Genomic DNA, 12,455 nt, shown 5'->3' on the forward strand with positions numbered 1-12,455 from the left:
CTCGTTTAAGGCTAGATTCAAGAATGTAGTAATTTGTTAATCGTGAGAACCTGTGCTCACTTGCGTGACCACATGAGAGGGGGGAATTGGGAGCAGATGTTAATGTCTTCTGGAAAGTTTCATCAAGGAAGATTCCTGATTGGATCCAAGAGACAACCTGGTGCCAGAGGACAAAAGAATATAATAAGAGTATAGGCCAGAGGGAAGCCATGCTAACTTTATGCTCATGCCAGGCCAGTATGCTTATTCTTCATCGTGATGAACTGCAAAATAGAGAATGCTTTTACGCTACATCTTGGATTCATATGCTTCAAGAAGATATGCCATCTAATATCCTATATCTAATGTATTAGATAGAACACTTACGTTGATAACAGACAGGCATTTAGGGGTGAATCGGAGGCATCACAAATCGAGCCAGCTCAAAAAGAATCATCCCAAACCCTCCACACACTACTGTGCAAGGCACCCCTATCCCGTCTGCGAGGTAGCTTGGCACAATCAGTTGGAGGGGGGGTGGGGCGGAGAACCTCAGAAGCCAGACAAGCACTCATGCATTCAAGCACTCTGAGCAGTTTTTGTTTTTTAAGACGGAAGTGGCTTGGGGTGGCTTGGTGGGTTCACACCGCCAAGACGCCTCACTTGCGTGCTTCTGCGTCCAGACACTGAAGAGGCGACTGGCGTGCGGCTCAAAAATTTGCTACTGCTTCGACAGTCACAGCTGGCACTTCCATTATGCAGCATGTGGCAGCTGCCTGGAGTGCAGCTCTGGGGGGAGGGGGCCAATTTCAGCGCTCCCGGCTGCCCTCACTTCCTCAGTGAGGGAAAAAGTGAGCTCAGTGACAGCTGCGGGGTTTCCAGCCTCAGTGCATGTGCTTCCAAGCACAAACGTGAGGGGCAGAGCAACAGCATGTGCATGTGGGTGCACACTGATGCCACCGAGCTCACCCTCACTGAGGAAGCGGGGGCGGCAGGGGGCGTCTGGCCTGGGGCGCTTGTCTTGCGCTGGCTCCCAAGCATCGGTGCTGTTGACAATGGTAGCTTTTTGAGCCACTGTGAGGATGCCGGAGGATGGGGTGCATATGGGATGGGGACAGGTGGCAGATATTAGCATTTGGAAGGATTTTTCAAGTTGGCTTCTAAGGCGTCTCTGAGTCGGTCCAAACTGCCTGTCTGTTATCACCCTTAGTGTCTTTATTTTCTCTGTTGCTACGCATGATGAGATCTCGTTTAATAACCTTTAATTAAAACTCTGCATATTTTAAAAGCATGCTTCATTTTTGTGCATTTTAATTTTGAGGATCCACAAGGCTGGGTATTGGTCAAGGGACAAGGAACAGTGACCTAGGCTTGGGTCTCTGATAGAACCATTCGGAGAAAGGGACAAAATTTCAAATTTAGAGTAAAAAGCAAAAAACTAACAACTACAGGCTCAAGAAATTTATGTTGGGAGAATGATTCATCCGGTTGGTTAAAAGAATGTATAAATTGTAAATGCCAGAGTTTCCTTTAAAAATCTATTCCTCTTAAAAATAAATTGTAGGGTTGCCAACCTCCTGGTGGCAAAAAGTCCCAAGTATCCAACAATTATACAAGGAATGTTCCTTTCTCATTCTAAGGCACCAGAGAATGTCATGATGAATTAAAGTCCCAGCTCCTACAATTATTCTCAGTTCTCCAGTGCAATGGTTGTTCCTTGTTACCAACTTTCCAATAATCCTAAGGACATTCAGTTTTCTATAAATCCCATAAATATGCGATGGGTAGCTGACTTGGCAACCTGTTTCAAAGTTATTTTTTCAGGCAAGGGATTCTATTCAAAAGATCATGTTGCCTACTGAAAATCTGTGGAGACTTTATGTCCCATTTGAGACTGAATATAAGAATTTGTAAGTTGATCTTCATTGAGAATAATTGGTGGAGCTGTGGCTTTAATTCATTGTGAAGTTCTCTGGTGCTTTACTGTGAGAAAGGAACATTCCTTGTATAATTGTTGGATACTAGGGATAGATTGCTTTGGTGATCATGTTGATTTGGACTTTGTTAAACATTATAAGCTATTATTACATGTATTTCGCAATCTTGTCACAGGTATCTTGTTATAGTTTGACCTTTTTGTGACTGCTCTCCAGGGCTTTTTTTTTTAAACAGGAACTCCTGAGGGTGTGGCCTAATATACAAAGGAGTTCCTGAGGGTGTGGCCTAATATACAAAGGAGTTCCTGCTACAAAAAAAAGCCCTGCTGCTCTCTATGTCTCATACCTTCCAGGTAGCACCTGGAGATCTCCTGCTTTTACAGTCAGTTTCCAAATGACCAAGATCAGTTCCCCTGAAAAAAATGGCTTCTTTGGATGGTAGACTTTATAGCATTATACCCTGATAAAGTCTCTCCCCTCCCCAAACCCTGCCCTCCTCAGGTTCCGCCCCCCAAATCTCCAGGTATTTCCCAAACCCAGAGCTGTAAACCCTACACATGACTACAGTTGGAACTACTTACTTTGGGACTTTTTAATGGAACTTCAAGGGAGCAAAATACTGTGATAAGAAACGTAAAATCAAAATGCATAGCATCCTGCTATGTGCATGTTATCTTGATCTAGTCTTTTCACAACTACAAACATCATCTTCGAATGTTGGGATCTGTTTTTCAACAAACTTATGTTTGTTCAAGGATACAAAATTAATGCAATCAGAATGGTTAGAGATTAACACGTCAATTTACAGGGGAAAACACCCTTTTCTAATGTTATGCAAAAGCCAGTGGTAGTCTTTGTTGTCTTGCTTTCCATTAGCATTCTCTTCCTCTTCTGCGGTATATAAAGTTGCTCTCTCTCTGCAAGAAAAGGCTACCAGGTAGGCAGCATGGTGCCTTCAGCTCCTGGACCACAACACCTCCTGTGCTGAGTTTTGATAGGAAAATACAGTCATTCAAGGCAACAGTACACTGGTTTAAATTGTTAAGAACATATGAGAAAATAAGAGAAGTCATGTTGGATCAGGTCAGTGGTCCATCCAGTCCAACACTCTGTCACACAGTGACCAAAAAAACCAGGTGCCATCAGAAGGTCCACCAGTGGGGCCAGGACACTAGAAGCCCTTCCACTGTTGCCCCTCCCAAGCACCAATAATACAGAGCATCACTTGCCCCAGACAGAGCATCACTTGCCCCAGACAGAGCATCACTTGCCCCAGAGAATACAGAGCATCACTTGCCCCAGAGAATACAGAGCATCACTTGCCCCAGACAGAGAGTTCCATCTATACCTTCTGGCTAATAGCCACTGATGGACCTCTGCTCCATATGTTTAACCAATCCAGTCCCAATTGTTATTCATTTTCATGGTCATTACTTGCCTCAAAGAATATGGATGGTCCTCCTCACAGAAATTTGGCTCACATCTGGTGGTGAATTTTCCCTGAGTGCCCCCTCCCACTGCAGACTCCAAATTCTTCCTTCAGGCTATTTCAGAGGGTTCCCTGTCTCCCAGGAGTGGCAACAGTATTTGAAATTTACTATGTCGCTATCTCTGTGTGTATTTGGTGCCTGCCCAACCCAACTAATCTTGCAGTCGGTTCACGGGATCCCTTCTTTAATACAGGACACTGACTGCTTAGGTACTAAATGCAAGCAATGCAATCCATCCAATGTCAGGCATTTAATGAATGTACCTGACCAAAAAGTTACAAACGGGATGAATTGCCAGTGATCCATGCTGTGTACAAGTTGGGCAATTAAATGACTCTAAGGACCGTGACCCTGATAAATAATGCTTCTTCATTGGTTAGTATAATCCAGTGGGTTCAATGCATTGAGGAGACAAGGTTGCAGTGATCATAGCTCTTTATTGAATTACAGCATGGTAACTGGTAGGCTAGAAGTCTTCTGAACGGGGCCAACTTTATACAGTCCTGGGTTTCTGCACTAGAACGCCATTGGGTCATCTGAACCAGCAGGGGGCCTCTGATTGGACCAGAGCAGCAGGGATTTGGATCCTACTGCCCATTGTCCCTGACCAATTTCGCACTCACCTTATGCCACTCTCATGTTCGTCTACTCGGCGCGGCTCCTTCTGATTTCCCACTATCTGCCCCGGGGCTGCAGCAAGCATCGGCATTTTTGTGCACTAAACAGAAACTGGTTTTTAGTGGTTTCTGGTTTGCTGCGTGAAAACGCTGATCCTTGCTGCAGCCCCGGGGCAGATAGTGGGAAATTGGAAGGGAACCGCGCTGAGAAGATGACCATGAGAGTGGCGTAAGGTGAATGCGAAATCGGTCCCCGAGTCCCAAGCTCAGTCCTCAGGGCTCCAATGAGGCCGGCAGGAACCACTGGAAAATGGAACATGCAACATGAAGTCCACATACACAACAATTAGATAGATTAATGTTAGGGTGCTTTTAAATGTTTTTAAAACTTCTGAGTGCTTTTCAGGCCTCATTTTGAGCAGGAGCTCCCAGGAGCGGAGCTCTGGAACCTCTTAAATTCCATAGTGCTCTTTTTTTCTCCCCCCTGGGAGAAAAAAAGTATTTTTCACCCCAATACTTGCTTCTGGGCTCCATTCTTCAAACCCCCCCGTGAGAATTTTGCTGAACTCTAAAATTTGACAAACTTTCTAATATTTTTCCCCACACAAAAAAATAGGGACAATAACTAAAACATATAAAGCAGACAGATGGAAATCTTCATCATGCCATTGTGGCCACGGAGGAGAAAGTAATTTAAAAAGTATAATGGGAGTAAAGTTATCATATGGCAATTGTAATCCCAGAAGCATTTTAAGAGAGATGCTGAGCTGATATAACTTAGTATGTTTTCCAGCGATGTCATGGGTGTGTGGCATATTTATTCAGATACAATGAAACAGAATTTCCTCAACTGTTACATATAGGAAGAGGGGGTTAATTGCTATAATTGCATTATACCCTAGGGGAATTGATCTTCATAGGGAATAAAGGAGTGCCCAGCAGACATTTCCCTCCCCTCCACACTTTCTGATGGCAATGAAGCAGCAGGAGGGCCTCCAAACCGGGGGATCCCCTGCCACCACCTGGGGATTGACAACCCTATTGCCAATGGTTAGCTATAATGTGGTTGTGTTGGATGGAGTTCCTCCCTCAGATAGTTTAGTCCTCTCCATTGGATATACATCCTCGGGTTTTCAAAAAGTTTTATTAGTTTCAGAAAAGGAAGGGGATGGGGAATGGGAAATTTTTTAAAAAAACCCCATGTACATTCTGGTATTATTTTGCATATGAATACTTTCAAAAAGCTTAATTCTACAAGAATTTCTTTACATAAATTGTCCCCTATTATTTTGTCTCAACTGCACAGAATCCATTTTCAAATTTTATAGTATAGACCTTTTGTTAAAATTGTCTAGTAATTTTGGCAATTCCAGTAAAAATAAATTGTATAATATAAAGTACCGGGGGGGGGGGGGGGGAATAAGTTCACATCAGAGAATCTTAAGAGTCTTGGTTATCTAACCAGGCATAGAATTTCATCCAATATTTTCTTGCTTCTTCTTTAGATTTCCCAGCTAATAGCTGGGATAAGAAGTCCAACTCTGCTGTTTCCAGAACTTTTCCCACCAGATCTATTTTTGTGGGTGGATATACATTCCCTGAGGACGCATTTGTGAGAATTTTACAGTCCAAAGGCCCATCCATGGATATTATCCCTGATCCCACTAGCCAGGCTCAGAGACAGAAATTTATGGAGGGGTGTGTGCAAAAATAAGCAAACAAAATAGAGTCTGGCCTACATTAGAGTGTATTGGAATTTTCCCACAGATTTGGACTGGCTCAGATGGATAGCAACAGAGGTTACTTGTTCACGGTGGAAATAAACAAGCACATTTTAAAGAGTTTTCTGATTTCCTGGAAGTATCATACAACTTATCACCCATAGATTCGAGGCTCTGTCTCTTGTGCTCATGAGACTTAGAAATACACCAAATAGAAAGCATGGTGCTGGGAGTGTAATGCTGGTGATCTAAAACTGGGAAATCATTAGAGGTGAGTCCATGCGGGGTTCCCATCTCACCTCCTAAGTACCTGCCTAGCTTGCAAGTCCTGAAGTTCAGCATTTAAGGCGATGTGCTTTCTCTTTCCAGGGAAGCTTAAGAGACAGGCAAGTGAGTGAAGGACGTCCTGCCAAGTTTCTACTGACATTCCATGCCATAGCATTCAACCTGGAGACTACATTCTGGTTTAGGAGCACTGGAGTAAGCACTGCCTGGTTCTGCGATGGGAAGTCCCTTTCGAAGTTCTGTTGACAACCAACACTGCTGTCACAAAATCATAGAGTTGGAAGGGACCTTCAGGGTCATCTAGTTCAGCCCCCTGCACAATGAAGGAAACTCACAAATACTTCCCCCTAAATTCAAAGGCATGAGCCCTGTGGCGCTGAGTGTTAAAGCTGCAGTACTGCAGTCCTAAGCTCTGCTCATGACCTGAGTTCGATCCCCAGTGGAAGCTGGGTTTTCAGGTAGCTGGCTCCAGGTTGAATCAGCCTTCCATCCTTCCGAGGTCGGTAAAATGAGTACCCAGCTTGCTGTGGGGAAAGCATAGATGACTGGGGAAGGCAATGGCAAACCTCCCCATAAAAAGTTTGCCGTGAAAACGTGAAAGCAACGTCACCCCAGAGTCGGAAATAACTGGTGCTTGCACAGCGGACCTTTCCTTTCCAAATTCAAAGGATCTTCATTGCTGACAGATGGCCATCCAGCCTCTGTTTAAAAACCTCCAAGGAAGGAGAGCCCACCACCTCCCGAGGAAGCCTGTTCCACTGAGGAACTGCTGTAACGGTCAGGAAGTTCTTCCTAATGTTGAGCTGGAAACTCTTTTGACTTAATTTCAACCCACTGGTTCTGGTCCTACCTTCTGGGGCCACAGAAAACAATTCCACACCATCCTCTATATGACAGCCCTTCAAGTACTTGAAGATGGTGATCATATCACCTCTCAGCCGCCTCCTCTCCAGGCTAAACATCCCCAGCTCCTTCAACCTTTCCTCATAGGACTTGGTCTCCAGACCCCTCACCATCTTCGTTGCCCTCCTCTGGACCTGTCCAGCTTCTCTATATCCTTCTTAAAATGTGGTGCCCCAAACTGAACACAATACTCCAGGTGAGGTCTTACTAGAGCAGAGTGAAGCAATACCATAACCATGTGATCTGGACACTATACTTCTGTTGATATAGCCCAAAATTGCAAAACAAAATGGAGTCTGGCCTACATTAGTCATGGAGCTCTAGAATCATATCCACACCATCCATGTTAAGAAAGTAACTGCTCTTCAGCCTCAGTGGGCTACAGGTGAAATGAGAGTGGGAATTTCATGTGGACATAATAATCCCGTCACCTAGAAGGTGAGCCTAGCACCCTCCTGCTGCTTGTATCTGGTGTGCTTGAAAGACCTTGTCCTGCCTACAAGGAGGTTTCCCTTGAAGGTTCCCATGAGATCCAGGTAGTGGAACAGTCTCATTCCTTTGGAAGACCCCTCACTCTAGAAGATGAAGAACAGAAGTTAAGGGGACTTCATAGTGAAAATTTTGGGCCATAAATGCATCACAGGTAGATGGCATCCCTTGTCTTGTTGCTTTCATACTCATTCAATGACTTAAGTGGTTACTTGGGCAGTATTAAAATGAAGTGTTTCATGTTCTCTGACTGTATTCTAATCACACTGATTATTTCCATATTGTCATATGAAGGGAATCTGCTGATAAAAATTAGCTATAACGTTAAAACAGCCATCAAAGGTATTTATAATACATCCAGTTGTTGGGCTTGTACCCTGATGCCTCTGGATGTTGAATAGGACTCCCCCTTATTCTCATACCTTTAAACCTGTCCCAGCCCCTGGTCTGGAGTCTGAACCGTGGAAACACTGATGATATCTGGAAGGCACACAGTATCATTACACATTCAGAAGGGTGAATGGTGCTGGGAGTGTAATGCTGGTGATCTAAAACTGAGAAATCAGACACTGTGCAAATAACCTTATGAAGGAAGTGGGAAATTGCTGAGGCTTTTGCAGCTAAAGACAATTTCAACATAACAGTTAACACAGGGGTGTCAAACGTGTAGCCTATGGGCCAGATAAGGCCCCAGGAGGGATCCTGTCTCCCTTTCTCTCACTTCTTTCTATGTCACAGCTTGCTTTGTCAGGATTTCTCAACTGCACAGAAGCTACAGAGCAAAGCCTCTTATTTTCCCCATTGGTTGAGGCTCCTCTCTTGGGGGGGGGGGAGGGCAGGAAGGGAGAGCTTGCTTTGATGCTGACCACAATATTGCAAGAGTGCTAATTTTTTAAAATCATGTTTTATTTCAGGATTTGGGTTTGTTTGTTTTGTTTTGTTTTTAAAAATCTTTAATTGTGTCTGTTTCTTTTATAAAGTTTATATCTTCAATACCTGGCATTACATTTCATGACACACATGGCCTGGCCCAACAAAGTCCCATTTATGTCAGATCCGGCCCTCATAACAAATGAGTTTGACATCCCTGAGTTAATAATAATAATAATAATAAATTTTATTTCTATCCCGCCCTCCCCGCCTAGGCGGCTCAGGGCGGCTAACAACATTTAAAACAATTAACATAGATAGATAAAACTTTAAATTTAACAATTAAAATTTTTAAACATAAAAAACAGTCAATTAAATTAAATACATAATTCAAATTGCATTAAATGTATCTGGCAGCAATAAAATTATTTTGGCGCTGGTTCTGCCAGTTTAAATGGTTCCATAATCGTATTATGGATGGCGGCTCTTTATTCCAAGCAACTCAGCAGTTGATATCAGTGTAGGCTTGTCTGAAAAGGGCGGTCTTGCAGGCCCTGCGGAACTGGTCAAGGTTCCGCAGGGCCCGCACTTCCTCCGGTTAACATGACAGCCTTTTCCCATACCTTTGAAAAGCTTGGCTTTTACACCAGGACAAAAGGTGAAGGAAATTGATGCAAGATTTCTGTAGAAGTCAGATTTCAAATTTATTGGGTGTCTGGAAATAATTGGCCAGGGCATTATTATCTTGCCAGATTGATACTTCCCATTCAATTCAGAGATAAGCTACTTGAAGGAAAAAATTGAAATTATAGAGGATCTGTAGAAGATGCCAAATATCCTGTCCTAGGCTGGAGAGATATGAATGACTGAATTGGAGTTTGGATTGTTTTTATTCCTTGTTCAGGCACTACTCATGTACTGGGAAAGGTTATCATCCACCTCCAGGGTTTCTTGAAAATAATGGCTAACAATGCTGGGAAGGCTCTTGTAAATTTAGCTCAAGAGCAAAGAGAAATCAGACAACAGGCCGTACAAAATGGATTGACCTTAGATATTATTTAAGCCTCAAAGGAGAAGATCTGTGCCTTAATTGGTTAAGAATGTTGTGTTTATGTTAATGACACTTATGATGATACCTTTGAGAGAGCTCAGTGTATCATGGGAATTACTCAGGGGGCTATCACACTGGGAAATTGGTGTGATATTATCTTGGCTCCAAAAAAGCCGCTTGAGTTTGGTCCGTTTCTGGGCTATCAGCCGCCGTTGAAGCAGCAGGATCACGATAGTGGTCTGTGGTTGGCCATTTACACTGCTAGCGTGCCTCAACCACAGACCCACAATGGAAAGGATTGTTTTTTTAAAAAATGTCCCCTAGTGTGTGTGCTCAAGCAGAGAATTGCACAAGCGCTCCTCGGAGCAGGGTAGGGGGGGGGGAAATAAACCCCTAACGCTCCGGAAACGGCTTGGAGTGATCACACTGCTTTTCCGCTTATGAGTTGTGCCCAGGCATTCAGACGGCCAGCGAATATGCAACCTAAATGCTATTCAGGGGGAAACTACCGGGAAGATCCAGGTGGCTTTTTAATCTGGATAGGAGACGTCTGAAAACAGAGTGAGAATGGGTGCGGTTTGGAGGGCAGATGTGCTCATGTGATCATGTACATTTAACCCAAATGGAAGGAGTGGCTAGATTGGGCCAAATCTCTTGTGCAATAGCACCCTCAGAGCCAGATGACGGATTCCTAGGAGGGTTTGATCCTTTTGGATGGTTGTTAAATGCTTTTTGATCCCTAGGAAAACTCCTGGGAGGGATGTTGAAGCCTCTATTACGACTGCTTCTAATGGGAATAACATTTTATTTATTTATTTAATTGACGTTCTAGCCTGCTGTTCCCTGCCCAGCAGAAATCAGGGCAGATTACAACAGTAAATATATACAATAAAACAATTAAAACACAACCTACACAATGTTTAAATGTATGCCCACAGATGGAATCGGGTGTTGGGCAGGCGGCAGAGAACAATAAACATACAGTGCCACATAAATGGTGCAAAAGTGGGATAGAGGAAGCTGAACTCAGGGACAAATTGATGATATCCACCAAGGGTACCCATGTCCCATCACTGCTGGCTTTCACTAGCCATGACAGAGGAGGCAGGTGGTGGGCTTCACAGTAGCCAGGGTCTTGTCAACCTCATCCTGGAAGAGTCAGCTGAAATAATCCATTATTGGACCTAAAGATGGCCAAGGAGCCTCCAGTTCACATACTGTATCAATGGTGGCTGGCAAGTTCTGGTGGCGTGACAAGATTTTATCCTGAAAGCGGCTCACAAAAGCCTCAAAGCTAATTGCCAATCAGGGTGTTCTTGTAGCTTGTAATTATCTTGTCCTACAGTGTCTTCATCTGGGATTTGGTACATCACATTGAATAACCTAGATTAACAGGATTAACATTCATACATCTTTATTAAAATTAGTACTTCCACATACTACTAATTATGTACCAGATGGTATCTGTGCATAGTCTCAATCACGTAGCTTTGAAGAAATGGCCTATTTATCAGGTAGGGGGAAAAACACAGGCATTAATTATGTATCCGTTGTAAAATGTAATTTAGTTTTTAGTACTAGTTGCCTCCCATTTCCAATTTACAAGGGCAGTAGTCCTCACAAGCTGGCGTGCATAGAAGTCTTAGCATACTTCTGCAATGTGGCACCCACCCCATCAGGTACCCAAGAAAAAGCGAATTGCTTGTGGCCATGATAAGAGTTCTTTGTTGATCTAGTTCAGGGTGGCCAAACTGTGGCTTGAGAGCCATTGTGTGGCTCTCGAGGCCCCCACCGCCCCATCAGCCAGCTTGGAGAAGGCATTTGTCACTTTAAATCATCTCTTCAAGCCAAGCCAGCTGGCAGTTTGGCAAATGCATTTAAAGTTAAAATTGCTTTCTTTCCACTTCTCCCTTCCCATCCATTTGCTTTCCTTCCTTCCTTGTGGTTCTCAAACATTTGAAGTTCATGTCTTACAGCTCTCGGACATCTGATTTTATTCTATGTGGCTCTTACGTAACGTTAACCAAGTTTGGCCACCACTGATCTAGTTAGTGGACCTGATCTAATTAGTGGACCTACATTCAATTTCCAATTGATGTAATACTGTGGGGTGGGATTCAAAACTGTATTTATTGATTTGATTTTTTAATCCACAAGAGGGATCAGGATGGGTTACATGATAAGAAGCAATAGCATAGCATAATTCATGTTAATTTTTTTTAAAAAAACATTGATTCAAAAAAAAACCCCTCCCAATGATAAGATGGCATTCTAAAAGATTATACTATCTTGGTGTTTCAGGTAAAAATTTAGTAGATACATTTAACCTAAAAAGGTATCGTTAATCAGTCAGCAAACCTCAGTATTCACTTTAAAATATATCTGAACAATCAATAAAATATTAACTCCCTGAAGTTTACGTAATATAAAATATATAACATTCAAATACCCAGGGGTTATTTTGTAGAAAAATAGGTGGTGGAGCTCATCCAGGGATTGTTATGCAGCTGCACCTACTATTCAATGGACAAGGAGGTAGAACTCTCAGAAGGAGGAGGTGGAACTCTCAGAAAGGTTCAGGAGCTGTGCTCCTGTGAGCTCCCATTGAATCTGAGGCCTGCAAATACCATATATTATTACGGGATACTACTTATCTTGGTCTTTCATATTTTACTGTGTAGCCTGGCCCATGGGTTGTTACGTTGGATGGCATCTGCTAACAACAATGTATCTGCCCTGAGCCCGCCAGGGGAGGGCGGGATATAAATTTGATAAACTAAATAAAACAATTAGACTAGCAGCTTGCCAGGCTGATATAGGCTTGCCAATCCCCAGGTCCCAGCGGGGGTTCTTCCGCTTTCCCAGGCTCTTTCTGCCCCCAATCAGCTGGCCAGTGGGGGGAAGCCCCGCCCCCACAGCCACCATGTGACTTTCCACCAGGAGCAAGGATGTGACAAGCACAATTGAACCCCAAAAGGAGTTCTGGCAATCACATTTAAAGGGACTGTGCTCTTTTAAAATGCCTTCCTTCGACAGGAAATAATGGAGGAGGGGGCACCTTCTTTGGGGGCTCATAGAATTCGACCCCCTGGTCCAATCTTTTTGAAACTTGG

This window comes from Heteronotia binoei, chromosome 18, assembly GCF_032191835.1.
Source record: "Heteronotia binoei isolate CCM8104 ecotype False Entrance Well chromosome 18, APGP_CSIRO_Hbin_v1, whole genome shotgun sequence".
Taxonomy (NCBI): Eukaryota; Metazoa; Chordata; class Lepidosauria; order Squamata; family Gekkonidae; genus Heteronotia; species Heteronotia binoei.